This window comes from Terrapene carolina, unplaced genomic scaffold (genome assembly GCF_002925995.2).
Source record: "Terrapene carolina triunguis isolate 2854851 unplaced genomic scaffold, T_m_triunguis-2.0 Scaffold180, whole genome shotgun sequence".
Lineage (NCBI taxonomy): Eukaryota > Metazoa > Chordata > Testudines > Emydidae > Terrapene > Terrapene triunguis.
Window position 1 is genome coordinate 6,502,727 of NW_020664531.1, and position 12,248 is coordinate 6,514,974.

Below are 12,248 nucleotides of genomic sequence, written 5' to 3' on the forward strand. Positions count from 1 at the left end.
GCCTTTATATATCACTTCAAATATATATTTACTGTAATTAACCCTCACAACAGTTGCATGAGGTTGGTAAGTACACCTCTACCCTGATATAATACGACCCGATATAACACGAATTCGGATATAACGTGGTAAAGCAGTGCTCCGGGGGGGCGGGGCTGCGCACTCCAGCAGATCAAAGCACGTTCGATATAACGGGGTTTCACCTATAACGCAGTAAGATTTTTTGGCTCCTAAGGATAGCATTATATCGGGGTAGAGGTGTATAGTATTTTGTATGTATTTTACCCAGCATCTCTCTCATAGAAAGAGCATAGATCATGTCTTGTATTAAAATATGGAAAAGATTTTAAACAGGTGTCAATAAAAATAGCAAATAATTTATATACGAAAATTGCAGTAGAGAGAAACAAAAGGTAAGTCAGATTTGTCCCTGCTACAATTCCAGTAGCTTCACTGAAGTTACTTCATTGATCAACTTGGCCTACTATTAAAATTTAAGTATGAGGTTAATTAAGTTTTAGTTACAATGTGATGTTATAGTGCTTACTACTTGGCTCACATGCAATATTATGAAATTGTTCTGCTTACCTCTGAAACAGCACGTCATAAGTCATATGGGAAGTAAAGTAACATAACAGATGAACCTTCTGGGCCTGATTCAACCCCCACTGAAGTCAGTGAAAAGACTTCTGTTAACTTTAATGGACATTGGATCATGGCCTTTGACTGTACCAATGGGAAATTCCCTTTGTTTTAGAATAGGTGATAGTCAAATTCTACATACCATTAGATACTTGTACCAGAAAAGACAACTACAGAGTGTTGTGATCCAAGCCAACTTGTATTCATTTGCATAATGTTCTAAATTGTTATTTGTCCCTGTGAAATATAAAAAGCAGCCAATATTTCAGCCTTCTAAGTCTATAAGATTAGGCAAGCCCTCATTTACCTCTAAGTGTCAATAATTTTGGAACCCTACAGACAACTATATACAAGAAACCCATGGATCACCGGACTTAACCTCCACAGATCCAGCAACCACCCAGAATTACCAAGAAATCGGTTAACTACATACAGCCAGGCACTGAGATATTACAGAATTTGCTCCAAAGAGAAAGTGCAGGATACACACCTAAACATGCTTGAAACTGCCTTCCCCGAACAGACACTCCAGAAAAATGCATCACAACATGGAATGGGCCATCAAAATATCCTAGGAAAACCCTGCTTTGATAAAGTGGGAAAAAAATGTAACTGCACCAACCTAGTTGTCACCTAACACCCCTCATTAGAACCCATATGGGACATCAAACAATTACAACCGTACTTGATGGGTACTACATCCTTCCTGAACCCCCGTCTTCTGGCCTCCAAACAAACCCCCAACCTCATTAAGCTTATCATCAGAACATAGCTCCCCACAAACCTGGACACATCAACGCACAGCAGCACCAGATCCTGCCAGAACAACAATACAGAAACCCTGCAGACATATCTCCACTCCGATGATGATTAACACCCACCCCCATGACACCTTCCAAGATCCATGGGTCCTACACATGCCTATGACATGCAAGTACCTCATACAATGCATCAAATGCCCTGACAGCTATGTAAGGGTGAAGACAGTCAATCACTATGATCTTGACTGAACTCCCATAGGAATAAAAACAAACACACAGTCACCCACGGGTGAACACTTTTCAGAAAGCTATCACTCCATATCTGATCTCTCAGGCCTCGTCCTCAAAGAAAGCCTGAACAACATCTTCAAAAGAAGAGCCTGGGAACTTAAATTCATAACTCTGCTGGACACCAAAAACCATGGGCTTAACAGAGATGCTGGTTTTATGGCTCATTACAGTATTTTGTCACACACGCTACTGCCTGCTAACCCTTAATTGCTCATTTAATTTTAAGTAGTCTTCTAAGGGCTTCACACATGCCCATATGCTTAACAATCTGTCCCACTTTGTATTTAGCTTGGCTACTCCAGTTACCTTCTCCAAACATGAGGAAGAGCTCCTGGAAGCTCAAAAGCTTGTCCTGTCCAACAGATGACAGTCCAATAGGAGATATAGCCTCACGTACCCGGTCACTCCAGTAACTAAAGCCTGGTCCACACTAACCCCCCACTTCGAACTAAGGTACGCAAATTCAGCTACGTTAATAATGTAGCTGAATTCGAAGTACCTTAGTTTGAACTTACTGCGGGTCCAAACGCGGCAGGCAGGCTCCCCCGTCGATGCCGCGTACTCCTCTCGCCGAGCTGGAGTACCGGCGTCGACGGTGAACACTTCCGGGATCGTCTAGACAAGACACGATAAATTGATCCCAGAAGATCGATTGCTTACGGCCGGACCAGGAAGTAAGTGTAGACCTGCCCTAAGGTTTTTTTTGGTCTGCCAACTATTTAAATGATAAAGTGTAAATTGATTTATATTTAAACTCTCTCAGACCCAAATGGGCTTTGCTCGTACCATGCAAGCACAGTGTGAAAAGGCAGTATCATGGATGCAATTTTATGCTGTCTGCTTTGGAAGACTCTAGTATTGGTGCACAGTAAATGGAAACATTAATTGAACAATATGTGCGGCAGACAATCTTCTACACAGTCTGTCTCAGGGCATTTGAGACATCTACAAGGAGGCTTCCCTGAGCTATCACCACAGCACGGAGGCCCTGTTTCAGAACTCAGAGCCAGAGAGGTTTGTGATTCTTTGCTGTAACCCCTAATAAAACATTTTTTTAAATACTATGAGTTAATTACAGTGAAACAGATTTACTGGTGGAAACACTTCCTCCTTTGCAGGAATTTCTGACATTCCAGGTTTGTGATCTTCCAGACAGTTTTAAGTAATAAATAGCAGCTGGTAGGATTTCTAAGAGTATTGCAAAACAAAATGCCGTCTTCAATATAAGACTATTTCAAGATTTCAGCTGCAAGCTGCACTCTGAACAATAGAAGAAAAACATGGCTGTTCACTAGCTGCCCTCCCCAAAATAGTAACCAGTTTGGCAGCCATTGGATCCTGGCTAAGCTTGCACCAAAGTGTGCATTATCATAGCTAGCCTAATAACTGGCTAGACTTGCTGTGTGCACAGGACACACAACCACCACCAACTGGCAATTGACAAGCCCCTGATAAAAGTGAATCTGCCAGCTGAATACTCAATATCAAGTAACCCAGCATCTGAAATATGGTGGGATAGATCACTAAACATTCTCTCTTCTATAATCAAAATACATAAACAATATAGTAATTTAACTACATCTGTGTCTGGTAGTGAGAGAGTCAAAACAACACAAACAAACTGGCAAGAAGCAGGGTGAAGACAAATGAACTAGATACAGAGCCAGGAATGATAATTCACTCACGTCTACATGCCAATTAATTCACATTGTTTCCATGTTCATGAATGTTAATGTTCTTCTGCTGCAACAGAGCAAGAAAGGATATCACAACTTTGGCAGCAAAAGGCAAAACAGAACCAAATCTCAATCCTCCATCCCAGGGGAAAAAAAAAAAGACAGAGGAGGAGATATATGAAGCAACTGTCAGTACAACAACATTATCTGTGGGCTAGATTCTGATATTCCTACAACATATCACCTCACTCCATGAATAAGTGCATTGACTTCAGTGGGAATATTCATAGATGGGTACTATGAAACTGGAGTCCGGGCATCAGAATTAGCCCCTTGGCAATGTAACTGTGTCATTGTTTTTCAACATTATCCTATTGAGATACATCTTTGGGGATTGTTTGCTTGTGTGTTTTTGGAAGGGAATTGGGGGAAGAAGGGAGGTTAAATAGAGATGGGTGGGAAGTGGTTTTCACATCCTCTGTGAATTTGAGATTTCAAAAAGTAAAAATTTCCTGTCCCAAATTAGGACAAATTCAAAATATGGAGACTTTTTGTGAACTGTTTTTTTTTTAAATTTGGATCAATCGAAACATTTCATTGAAATAATTCCCAAAGGTTTCATTTCAATTTTGCCTTTTTTAGTCTAAATTTACTAAAAAAAAATTAAAAGGTTTAGACTTGAAAAACTGAACCTTTGTCAAAATGGAGTTTGTCGACAAATTTCAAAATTTTTCAAAAATTTTTGGAGTCAGGAGATTTGTTGAAACTGGCTGTTTCTTGAACAGTTTCATTTTCAACAAATTTCCTTTTTTTTTTGGTGGAAAAAAATTGTTGGTTGAAAAATTCCCAACCAGATCTAAGATAAGCGATCAAACTTTATACATCTTGATTTCTTCAACATGAAATCATTGGACAGGGTAATTATCTAACACCACCACAACAAATGTTGGAATTACGAATGTAGGGCTATTTAATAACCTCATTGTACACGTGTATTTCACTGAGGTCAATGAGAGTTGAGCAAATAACAAGGGTAGCACATGGCCTCTGAACGATAGGCTAAGCAGACCTGTGTCTCAGCACGTTTGATAAAGCGTGATGAATTAAATGAGGTATGGGAAGAATTAACTTGAATCATAAAACAAGAAGTGGATTGTGCCCTGAGAATTTTGTATCGTTTTGGGAAATTGACACAATTTGGATGAAATATGTAAAAGCTGAAATACCCAAAAATGTTTTGGTATAAAAAAAAGTCTTCAAATAGAATTTCATACAACTATTTAATGAGCTGTTGAGTTCCAAAGACATGTCAGCACCAAGGATGACATTAGATTTATTATTATTTATTAAATAGATTTATTTATTACTGTGGAACAGCTAAAAGACAGCACTATCATTGCTCATGTATTTTCCTTTTTTTTATTTTCCCCCATACCAGTCCTAAGCAATTATATAAATCCCTGTACTGAAACAAAATTTTAATTTTCCAGCAGCCAATCATTAAGTGGCTCCTGAGAGTGTTAAGTCAGTTCCATACAGGGTTGTTTTCATTAAACTAATCCCCCACAAAAACAAAGCAGCAAAATAGAACCATCTGGAAGGACTGCTTTAATTGTATTAAAGCAGTGGTGGGCAACCTGTGGCTCATCAGGGTAATCCACTGGCAGGCCACCAGACAGTTTGTTTACATTTGCACGGCCGCCTGCATCTCCCAGTGGCCACAGTTCACCATTCCCAGCCAATGAGGAAGTGGCGCGGGCTTCAAGGACTTGTTGTCCACTGCTTCCAGCCATTTTAAATGATACAAGGTTAACTATTTAGATATATACAGCGTCTGTCAAGATGTTTTCACATCACCCACCCAAAGGAATTTTATTCCCACCCCAATCTCTTTGGGGCTTCTCTTTCCCTGGATTTCCCTTCTGTGTGCTTCTGAGGTACGTCTATTGTTTTGGTGGAATTTGCTGCCTGAGGCAGACTCTGCCCATTCTGTTGAGTGGCAGACTTATTACTGTCACAACTTTCCCAGCCTGAACTTCCACAGCTGCATTGTCAGATTCAGGGAGCAGGTAAACTGAAATTCAGTCCTCCAATATCTTCTCAAATGATCTTTATGGGTGATTTTGGGTTTACTCCTGGCACCCAACTGTATCTTGTACACCATTTCATTAATTTGGGCCGGTACTGTGTAGGTAGACTTGGAGAATTACTTTTTTTTTTTTTTTTATAGTTTTGACAAATATTGATGTTTATTTTTTTAAGTATTTTTTCTATTTTTATTTATTTTTATCTATTTTTACAGTTGCAGGAATGTATGGGGGAAATCAGACAATTTTTTGACAGTACACATTGAGATTCAAAAAGTTAAAGCTTTGTTATTGTTAAAAACACAAATTGTCAACATTACACCAAAATATACAAAGTAAATATCTTTAAATCAAATTGTAGTCTCAATCAGCCTTTTTCTTACTTTGCCTATCTGGAAATTTCTATCATCAATGGAAATAGTTTTAAATTGATTTGTTTGTATGATTAAATCAATTTTATCACCATTTATTGATTAAAAAAATCTCATTCTTCCAAACCTATTTACAGGGTCCTCCTAAGGTTTATCCATTCTAGAGTGAATATCCTTCTTTCTTCTAGGATTATGGAACCACACTTGGCCCCTGTCATAAACATACAGCTAAGAGTAGCATAAAATCCCTCCTTTACCTGTAAGGAGTTAAGAAGCTCAAATAACCTGGTTGGCAAAAGGACCAATAAGGAAAGAAGATACTTTCAAATCTGGGGGGAGGAAGTTTTGTTTGTGTTCTCTTTGTTTTTGTTCTCTCTGGATAGAGAGAGAGAGAGAGAGAGAGAGAGAGAGACTGACCGACCAAGCAGATAACCCAGCTCCTACTGAAATAATACATTTAAGATTACAGAAATTGTAAGTAATAGCAAGGAAATGTGTTAGATTATCTTTTGTTTTAGCTTGTGAATTTTCCCTATGCTAAGAGGGAAAATTCCTGTTTTTGTAACTTTGAAGTTGAGCCTAGAGGGGAATCCTGTGTTTTAAATCTTTTTATTACCCTGTAAAATTACCTTCCATCCTGATTTTACAGAGGTGCTTCTTTTACTTTTTTCTTTATAATAAAGTTCTGCTTTTAAGAACCTGATTGGTTTTTAAGTGTCCTAAAAACCCAAGGGTCTGGTCTGTGCTCACTTTGTTAACCTATTGGTTGATATATTATTCTCAAGCCACCCCAGGAAAGGGGGTTAATTGTTTTGGGGGGATATTTTGGGGGAATATCCAACCTTTTCCTGAATCTTTGTCTAAATCACTTGGTGGTGGCAGCAATACCGTCCAAGGACAAGGAAAGGATTTGTGCCTTGGGGAAGTTTTTAACTTAAGCTGGTAGAAATAAGCTTAGGGGGTCTTTTATGTGGGTTCCCACATCTGTACCCCAGAGTTCAGAGTGGGGAAGGAACCCTGACACATCCCTCTCTTAAAAGTTGAGACACATGACCATACATCATATAGACTCTGACAAAATGAAAAGGCTAACTCAAATTTTCCTTAGCAAAGGTGTGAACTTATTCAGATTTGGATTGTAGGGTTTCTCCATAGTCCAAATGCCTTTGTTCCCCTTCAGGAATTCCATACAAGAGGTTTGCTGGTGGTCTTGGCTCATACACAAACTCAAGGAGTGCTGGGGAACACTTTGTGCTCTCATTGACTGTTGTTCTATAAGTCATCCAAATGACTAGGATATGCTGGTCCCAGTCCCTTTGGGGCTTGTCCTACAAATGTAGCCAGCTGAACCCCCAGAGTCCTATTGAAACTTTCTACCATTCCATCAGATTGTGGGTGTACTGGGCTGGTGCTAGTTTTGTGGATCCCTCAACTTTCAAACCTATTGAACTTTTTAGACTCAAAGTTTCTTCCTTGATGTGTGTGTAACTCACCAAGAACCCCAAATCTTGTAAAGAATTCTTCATTAAGAATGAACTAAGAATTCATACATTCATTCACACCTGCTACTATCAGAGCCTTTTGATTTCTTATTGGGTAAGCCTCAGGCCATTTCATGAAGTAATCCATAGCCACTAGCATGTATTGATTGCCAGTCTCAGGCAAGGGCCCAAGAACATCAATGGCAATGCACTCCACTGATGCCCCCACAAGATATTGTTGCAAGGGGTTTTCTCAGTTTTTGGGGGACTTTCTTAGCAATGCAAGCACCATATTTCCTGCAACAATCTTCAACATCCTGCCTGATTTTTACCCAATGGAAGTTTTTCCTTAGCTTAGCTAAGGTTTTTGCAGCCCCAGAATATCCAGCAGTTTTAAGATCATGACCATCTCAAAATCTCCTATACTGGGTTCAAACAGCTGGTACCTGTACCCATCACCTCCTGGTTTCTACCAGTTCCTATATAGTATTTCATTTTTATACTCCAAACTTTCCCACTGAGATCAGAAAGCTTTTACTGTGGTATGTGGTACATTCCAGGGTGGCTAGTTGCCCATTGATTTTCCAGTCACACACTATCTTGATATTAGAATCCTCTCATTGGAAAGGTTTTAGTTGCTCTGGAGCCCTCCTCCCTTGGACCGGTGGATTAACCAGGAACATGAGTACTTCTACACAGTAGAGGAAGAGGCTCACCCATCCCCTTGAGTAACTAATTCCTTGCTCTCCTGCTTGGAGCAGTGTTTACAACTGGCTTCCCAACATGGCAATCTGGCCACACTGATGGCTAGGCCTGTGTGTGATTGTGAAATCAGCATTGCAATTTCTCCAGCCATCGGGCAAGCTGTCCCTCAAGATTCCTGGAACCATTGAAGGGAAGGATGGTCTGCCCTGACCATAAATGTCCTCCAATACAAATAGCAATGATAATGTTCTATAGATTTAACCACTGCCAGGAGTTCCTTTCCAGTGGTGCAATAATTTCTCAGGCAAATTTAGACTTTTACTATAATAATAGATTAACCTCTCAAGTCCCTTGTGTTAGTATTGCCATTAAAAACTGTTAAGCCCTACTGTTTGTGTTCAGTATGAAAGGGGTTTTGAAAAATGGATAGGCCAAGACAAGAGTGGATACAAGAGCCTTTTTTAACTCTGAAAATGCTACATTTCATTCTTTTGACCACTGAAATGGTTTTCCTTTCTCACCCAACCTATGCAGTGGTTTTGCAGTATTGTCAAACCTACAAATGAATCCAGTAGAGTTCTATAAAACTCTAAACATCTGAGTGTGTCTGGGGAGTTGGCGAGCTCTACACAGCCTCAAATTTTCTTTTTGTCGGTGGAAATACCCTCCTTCCTAACTGTGTGCATAAGGTAGTTTACCACTGGTCTGAACTGTTTCATAGAAGAAAAAGCCTCTGATCTATGCAGTTAGGTTGCTCATCACCTCTTTGATCTGTCTTGCCATTCCAGCCCGGGAGCTTTGCAGGTGGGCTTCCCAATATGTCTGGACACTTTATAGTCTGCTCCAACAGATGTCTGGCCTCCACCTGCACAACCCTCAGCATTTTCATAGAATCCTCCAGATGCTGCTTTAGTTCCTTTTGCAAAGCCTCCAGGTCCTGTTCTAATTCTTGTTTCAATTTAATTTCACCATCTTTGATTTCCACAAACATTGCCATCAGTTGCTCTATCTTGGCTCAACAGGAATAGCAGTTCACAAGTTCTGTCCCTGGAAACTGGATCCCGCTTCTCACATCAGTCTTGCCCCTTTTTGACCTGAGTGGCTAGTCAAAGTGTTGGGGACCTGCAGATATTCCAGATGGAATTAGAAATTGATCGATTCTGGTATTTTTTTTAAATGGGGTTTTGTTTATTTACAAAGACTGTACAAAGTCCTGTGTCTCTGAACATAGAAAGAATTAATAGGAAACAGCTTTTGTTCACAGCACCATAAGCACAGTTTTCAGCCTGTTTCTCTGACCCAGAAACTTCTCTCCAGATTTCTTCCAGGACCAGCCTTGTACTTTCACTTTCTCTTTTATGTTCTCTCTTTCCCAGTTTTTCAGTTCTGCCTTTCCCCCCACACGCACATGCCCTACCCAAAATACCAGTGGGGATAGGAACAAACTTTCCTTTTGTCTTGGGGGGGGGGGGGGGGGGGGATTTACTCAACCCATAACAAAGTTCCACCCAGCTCGTAATATTTAAGTTTCCAATAAGGCGCCTGTAAGCTGGTAGAAATCCCTCTCTATCCCAAAAAACCTACACATTTCCTTTTCCAAGAGAACCACTCCTACTTTAGAAAGTGGAATCTGACAAACCCAGCCTGTCTCAGTGAGTCAGCAAAAACAAGATCCCAACACTGGCTAGAGGGATAGAGCAGCTGGAGAATCCTACTACTCTGCCACAGTGCCTTATAAACATTGTGTCCTGAATTTATCTACCACCCCCCTGCAAGGGAGTTTGGGGCAGACCCACCCCCAAAACCACCAGATCTGTTTGGACTTTCCTCCTCCTCCCCACACCTGTGTACATACTGACTGTTTGCTCATCCCTTTCAGCAGCTGCAATACCACTAAGTTACAGCCTCCCCTCTTCTAAACTTCTGCAGACGAGGCCCAGGCAGCAAAAGGCCCCACACTCCATAATTTTGCCCTCCACAAATACTGTTTTATTTTCTTGGGGGTGCTCGACCTCCGCTCCGCCCCAGGCCCTGCCCCCACTCCACGCCACCCCTTCTCCCAATCCCTCACCCTTGCCCCAACTCTTCCCACACCCTCTCTGCCTCTTCCCACTCCATTCTGTCCCCTCCCCTCAGCCCCTTCCTCTTTCCCCCAGTGCCTCCTGCATGCCGCTGAACAGCTGACCACTGGCAGGAGGGAGGAGGAGGAGCTGATCAGTGGGGCCCACCAGCAGGCAAGATGCACTGTGGGGGAGGGGGAGGAACGGATCAGCGGGGCTGGTGGTGGGTGCTGAGTACCCACTATTCCCCCTCTCCCCCCGGAATTGGTGTCGATGGCTCTAATTAATAAAACAGACACCGAAATGAGAAACCAAGACAACCACAAAAAGGCCCAAGATGGTAGAGGAAAGCATAGCTTTTGGCTTCTTTATCTGGCCTCAGGATTAATACAAAGAATGGTGGACATCTCTGGAATCTATCTGTACATTTTATCCTGCCACCCATCACCATAGTATCTGAGTGCCTTCCATGTACACTCAGTAGCAATAGCAAAGTTTCTTCGTGGAGACTTCATGGAGTCTCTGGCACTTCTCCCTTTTCAGAATGAAACCTCTATTTGTGGTGGGGGTTTTGGCTTTGATACTTTAGACTATTTTTTTGCTTCTTTAGGCTGTTTTGTTATAGGGTAATTTGGGGGGGTATGGGTGGGGGAGAAAGGATGGGGGAGGGGAGTTGGGTAGAACACCGTATCATTCTTATGGTGGAAATCATTCTTTTGCCAGAAGCATTATTGCATATCCTGAGGAAAAGTAGACAGGGAGGGGATCAGCAAATTTATAGAATTTATATACAAAATCAACTGGCCTCAGGATTTAATTTTAGAATTTTTCATAACTGAAGTTATATCAAATTAACATTCAATATTAAAAACCACAATCGAAAAACTTCAAAGAAAATTTCTCACAGGAGTCTTCTGTCATGAGTATAGTGAGCTTAATATATTTAAGAAATTATTCATAGAACCCTCTGGAATATAGAATTCATCTAATATATGTCTCTTACCTTTTTGGTCTTTAGGTACCATGTAAGCACCATTATTCCACACAGCTTGTTGCCTTGGATATAAAACCAACACATGGCATTGTCCACAGCAACCCATGCCTATAACACAGTCAGTTATGCTGCCTTGTTAGCATCTAACTCTAGCTGAACTGTAATTAGTTACATAGCAGTTTGGAAACCAAAATAGACCTTGGGGTGGATTGATGCCATCTCTGATTTTATATAATGTGTTAATATTTTTGTAAATGTTGCAAGGTTTTAATGTTTTAAATACTTAAAAAAAATCCTTTTAACTTTTAAATAATTTTTTGTGCCAGAAGAGAACAAAGTTTCCCATGCCGAAAACCATAGTCAATATTGGGAATAAAACATGGCAAGTGAAAAAAAAAGTGCCTCCTGAGCTCCAGAAAAGGTGGTCAGCTACTCCCAAGCACAATATTGACTAATAACATTCCATATAGTCATCCAATTTTTGTTCAAACAAATACATATTGATTCCACCACTTCAGCAGGAAGTTCATTCCGCTTCTGTAAAATAATTTTTCCTCGAATATTTCTTATGTATTTTTCCCCTTAACTTAGATTTATGGAGTGAATTCCTGGCCCCACTGAAGTCAATAGGAGTTTTGCCATTGTGTTCAGTGGTGCCAGGAATTCATGCATATCCTCTGGTCCTGGTCTAGCCAATGTGCTCAATGAGATAATTAAGCATGCCTTTACAAGAACTTCGCTGCCGTAGCTTAAATACTGCAGTATCCTTCTCCCAACAACATAGTGTTTTACAGCTTGCATAATGATCTTAAGGTGAATATAGGCCAATTCATACCAAATGGACTCTCATATGATGCTGATGGGTCCATACACATACCTAGAGTAGAAACAGATCCCAACATACTCTACAAACTTATCCTTATATACCAAACGTAAGCAGCCAAAATATATCACCCATAGGATGGTGTGTGAATGCTAAATGAAGTCATCTCTGTATAACAGCACACAGCATAACTATACAACAGTTTAAAGTAGGGCTGTCAAGCGATTAAAAAATTTAAAGGCAATGAATCACATTGTTAAATAATAAATGCTATTCTATTTAAATATTTCTGGATATTTTCTATGTTTTCAAATATATAGATTTAAATTACAACATGTAATACAAAGTATACAGTGC